We start from the raw sequence: 5,100 nt of genomic DNA, 5'->3' as shown, positions 1-5,100 counted from the left end.
TTATTATTATTATTATTATTATTATTATTATTATTATTATTATTATTTTAAGGCTCTTTTGATACAGTTACAGCCATGGCAGCTAAAATGTTTTGTTTCTTTGGATTCCGTTTGCAATTTGCATAAAAGGTGTACACATCACCACATTGTGAAACAGGCTCTAGAGAAGACTGGATGGCCCTTTGAGTTTTGATTTGTCAGGAATACTTTAATTGTGTTTTTGCTGCACAGAGGCTGAAGGGAGTTAGACTAGATGGCCCAACAGTCCCTTCCAACTATTAGTGTTAGTGTAATAATAATAATAATAATAATAATAATAATAATAATAATAAAACTTTATTTATACCCCGGCTTACATGGGGCCATGCCCAGAACAATACAATATAAACAGCATATAAAAGAACAGTACATCACAATACAATAAGCAATACAATAAATTAATAATAATAATAATAATAATAATAATAATAATAATAATAATAATAATAGTGTAGTAGTGTTATTGTTGAGGCTTGCTGATTGTGCCTTTCGTGCATGAAGGCAGAAGGGGGTTGGACTAGATGACCCAAAGAAAGAATCTCTTCCATTTCCATTAATATTAATCTTATTGGGGCTGGATGGCCATCTGTCGTTTTGATTGCTTTCTCGACATGAAGGCAGAATGAAGGGGTTGGACTAGATGGCCTTTAGAGGTCCCTTCCAACTCTAGGATTCTGCTAAAGGAGTCTTAGTCAAACAGGAGCCAACAGTGTGATGCTGCATCTGAAAAGGCCAATGCCGTTCTAGGCTGCGTCAGTAGGAGAAGCCTGCGAGAAGACGAAAGGGAACTGGTGTGACACTACTTTGGCTGGTTTTTAAATTGCTTTTAATAATTATTTAATGCAACTGCTTATTTTAATTTACTGTACAATGTTTAGTATTGTCTTTTGTTTAAAATTTTTATGTTGTTTTGTTTCTATAGGCATTCCATGTTTGCCTGTTGCCATGGGGAGATAGGTCGGGGTACAAATAACAGGTATGACTTACCTGTTGTTTTAAGAACAATACTCCTTACAAAGCCTCAAGGGCAGCAGCCATCTTGGCTATGATAATAACTTTAGAAGAGAACGGTAATTGCATGCTCTTTATTGAAGTATTTGGAAAACGTTCCTCAGAAGTAGGTGCCATTTTATGAGATGTTCCTCGAAGCGCCATCAACAACAACGGAAGAAAGCAACTAACGTCTTGGGAGTCCATGGATCCGCCAAGCCCAACTGTAAGTGTTTGGGGAAGAAGGTGAGTACTCTATGCTTTAGTCGCCCATTGTTACCTTTCGTAGCAGTGCTCTGATGTTACCCTGTGTCTAAATGAATCCAAGCAGGCTTCATAGAGATGTGCGCAGTATTTGTTTCATATGTTTCATTCCTCTTTTGTTTTGTACTGGCCATTCGGATTGCAGGATACAAAAGGTGACACAGCTGCATGGTCACCGTGCGTTTGCTTTCATTTTCAGACTGCGTGGCATCCACTCCAGGAGACGTCACCTGCCTATGTCAGAGGAGGTGATCATTGGCCAATTGGAGGGAATGCTTTGATTGTGTGAGCCTGAGGTAAAAGGATGTGGTACCACCCCTCGTGGCGCCAGTGTCGAGGAGGAATGACCTCCTTTATTGACCTTTCATCAGCACAGTGGGTGACCAAGCCTCCGAAGCTGAACACAGTAGTGGCTGATATGACTCGGAGCAAGTGCTCGGCTAAGACACAGGGTACACCGTCTAATAAAGAGGGGGAAAAGATAGATGTCCATGTGGGGTCTATTTGGCCTTGTACCAGGAATACTTGTGGAGGAAGATGGGGGCTAATGTCTATCTTCCCTCAAGAGCTCCAAGTCTTCGCGAGGCCCTGGGGCTCTCGAGAGCGCAGAAGGACATGGCCAAGCACACCGCAGACACAGCAGGGGCAACGTTTGCTATTTCTGCGGCTGTTGGGTGCCATGCTTGGTTGCGGGCACCCACACTCTTGGAGGAGGGCAGGGCACTGGTGTAGAACATGCCTGTTTCACGTTATTTTCTGGTCTCAAAGAAGGGTGGAAGCCAGTGGCCCATTCTAGACCTTAAGAGGCCTTAATCATTTTATTTGGGTGCCTATCTTTAGGATGGTTACTTTGTCGGCTATTTTGCTGCTACTCCTGGAGCGCGTGTGGTTTGCTACCATCGACCTCAGGGATGCCTATTTACATGTCGCCATCACCCCGCGGCATCACAGGTTTCTTTTATGATCAGAGATCAAGGTTTTTGTTTTCGGTTGCTTCTGTTCGGCATCTTGACAGCGCCCGGGGTATTTACAAAGTGTATGGCTGTGGTTGTGGCCTACCTTCATACCCAGGGCTTGTTGGTCTTTACGTACATTGATGATTGGCTCCTGGTGTCGCAATCCCGCCTTCTCCTGCTTCATGACATTCATTTCACTCTCTTAACTCTTTCAGGACCTGGGGCTGATGGTGAAGTGTACCAAGTCCAACCTCCAGCCCACCAGTCTCCTCTGAGTGCTTCTGGATTCCACTGCAGGGAGGGCGTACCTTTCCGATGACCTCTATGCGACACTGCGGGCAGCACTGGTTCATGTGAGGCACCATCCTTGGGTCCAGGCCAGGCAGGTCCAGTCCCAGCTGGACTACATGGCTTCGATCACAGGAGTTACGCCCCTGCCAAGGCTAAGGATGCGGCTGCTGCAGTCATGGTTTCTGCAGGCCTTCGACCCACGGCGTGGCAGTCCTTCCATCATGCTCTCTCCCTGGTTGGTATGGGATGCACACAAGGAGCGCCACTTGGTACGGGGTCGTTGAGACTGGTACTCGGCTCTCACAAAGCCACTGTTCGAGCCATTGTCAACAGCAGACTTGTCCCATTGTGGAAACAGCCTTTCTTGTGGTGATGACAAAGCAGAGAGCTAGCGAGCTTTGTGCCCTGTGGGTGGACAATCTGTACATGCACTTTCACAGTGATAAGGTGGTGATGTGTATGGACATCGTGTTCCTCCCAAAGGTGGCCTCCCTTTTTCATGCTACTCAGGACATTGTGCTCCCGGTGTTCTTCCAGAACCCGTCCACCCTGCTTGAACAATCCTTGCATATGTTGGATGTCCGGAGAGCACTGGCCTACGTAGACCAGAACAAGGAGTATAGGAAGCCCCTGTGACTCTTCCTACAGTACCGCCCGGACACCAGGGGGCTCCTGGTGTCTCTGTAAAAGCTCTCTGCATGGGTTGTCATGGCTATAAGGCTGGCTTACCAGAGTGCTGGGGAGGAGGGCCTACACAGGTGGTCGCTGCCTCCACGGCCTTCTGCTACAATGTCCCCTTGGAGCTGTTACCTGGGCTACGCTGTTGACCTTTGTTACACATTACAAGGTGTACCTTCTGTTAAACCACCAGGTGGCCTTTGGGAGAGCTGTCCTGTTTTCTATGGTGTCATGACGCCCACCGTCCATGGTGAGTATGCATTCCACAGACACCATGAAGGAGAAGGTATGGTTAGTTACCCTGCCCAACCTCCCTGCTATTGTCATGCCCTTTCTTCTGCCACTTCGGTGGTGGGGAACCGGGGCTATAGCCCACTGGGGGCCTATTTACCTTCTGGGGAAGGTGGGCGGGGCCATAGCCAAGCCTCAACACGTGTATGAAGATCCGTAAATGCTGCATAGGTGCATCAAACATCCATTATGTGTGGATTTCACACAGCACCACTCGAAGAAACACAGTTACGAGTAAGCAACCATGCTTGTTCAGAAATACTTTGCTTAGGACAGAAAAAAATACTTTTGCTATCTGTTTGCTTTGAGGTGGGTATCTTTACAGAATAGTAAGGGATTTGGAGGGGAGAAAGATAATGGCATATACACATGTGTGCAGTATTTGTTTCATTCATGTTTCCATTTCTTATCGTCCATTCAGATGGCCTGAAATGGAAAGCCTCCCCCCACCCCTGGAAGAAGTTGTAAAGCCTAGCGAGGCCCGGTTGTGTATGCCCAGGTGTTTTGGGCCAAAAGAAAACGGATCTTTTAGCCCTGAAGACAAAAAGGAACAAATGTCTAACCTCTCGATTTCAGGTTAGATGAAAACTGAACAGGGCCCCACTGAAAGCCAGGACATGAAACAGGTCAAGGTAAGTCCCAAATGCACATGACTAGGAAGTCATACTTTTGTTTTAAGGCTCTTTTGAAACAGTTACAGTCATGCCGGCTCAGTGTGAAACAAGAGGCTGTAGAGAAGTATGGAATCTTGTTGTCCCATGGAGCCCCATTCCCCGTGGCTAGGTGTCAGATGGGTTTTTTGTTAACATACATCGCCTTTTGTGGTTTTTGGCCTTTTTTTGGTCTTGTGGTTGTGTTTTTTGTGTCATTGTGTTGTATCGTACTTGACACGGAGATGATGGATTGTGTTGTAAATTTTCTAGTTTGGGGGTTTTGGGGTTTTGTTTTGTGCATCACCGAGATGCGAAAAGCCTTCTATATATACATAGATTGCGGTTTCTAACCCAAGGCTGACCCAGTTTAGCTTACAAATCTGTTGTTTAGTTTACTTTGGACCTTATCACATTTAAAGTTTGAAATGCTTAATGGTTATGTATCCTTCATTTTTTAACTACAGGCATTCAGGATTTTGACAGGATTCCATCATTTCCTTACTTGCTGTGTTTGGCAGCCTTGCCGGCTCTGGACCCCACCACAAACTTTCGTTTCAATTGCGCTGCCTACAAGATTGATTATTGAAAGCTATGATTTATTGACATTGAAGTTTCACACAACATCTGAGAGTGCAGCATTGTTCTATTTTTAGTCATTGCATTGTATTTTTCTGTGTAAATAGCTTTATGTTTTTATGGTTAGATATAATTTTATAGTGTAACTCTTTTCTAATTTTAGATTTTATTGAATAATTGGCTGTTTGATGTTGATTTGCTTTGAGACTGGGTGGGTTGTTAATGTATTCATGTTTATACTTGTGGTGAGCCATTGAATGTTTGCCTCTGTGTTTTTTGTTTGTTGGAATCTGCCCTGAGTCTCCTTGGGGAAATAGAGACAAATACAAATAAAGTATTATTATTATTTATTAAGTACTCTT

At 44.7% G+C, this 5,100-nt stretch overlaps 1 long non-coding RNA gene across 2 annotated transcripts; it reads left to right on the top strand.

The window, feature by feature from the left end:
* Positions 1-499: 499 nt before the first annotated feature.
* LOC134296809 (uncharacterized) lies at positions 500-5,100 on the top strand. 2 transcript variants are annotated; one of them, XR_010003676.1, is made up of 3 exons: positions 500-3,468; positions 3,931-4,141; positions 4,627-5,100. It is a non-coding gene; the product is annotated as an uncharacterized LOC134296809 (long non-coding RNA). The 2 variants fall into 2 exon arrangements; XR_010003675.1 differs by lacking the exon at positions 500-3,468 and having other exon boundaries at positions 3,476-4,141.

This window comes from Anolis carolinensis, chromosome 2 (genome assembly GCF_035594765.1).
Source record: "Anolis carolinensis isolate JA03-04 chromosome 2, rAnoCar3.1.pri, whole genome shotgun sequence".
NCBI classification, from domain to species: domain Eukaryota; kingdom Metazoa; phylum Chordata; class Lepidosauria; order Squamata; family Dactyloidae; genus Anolis; species Anolis carolinensis.
Note: the sequence above shows the minus strand (reverse complement) of the source record. Positions and strands in the feature narration are given on the sequence as shown.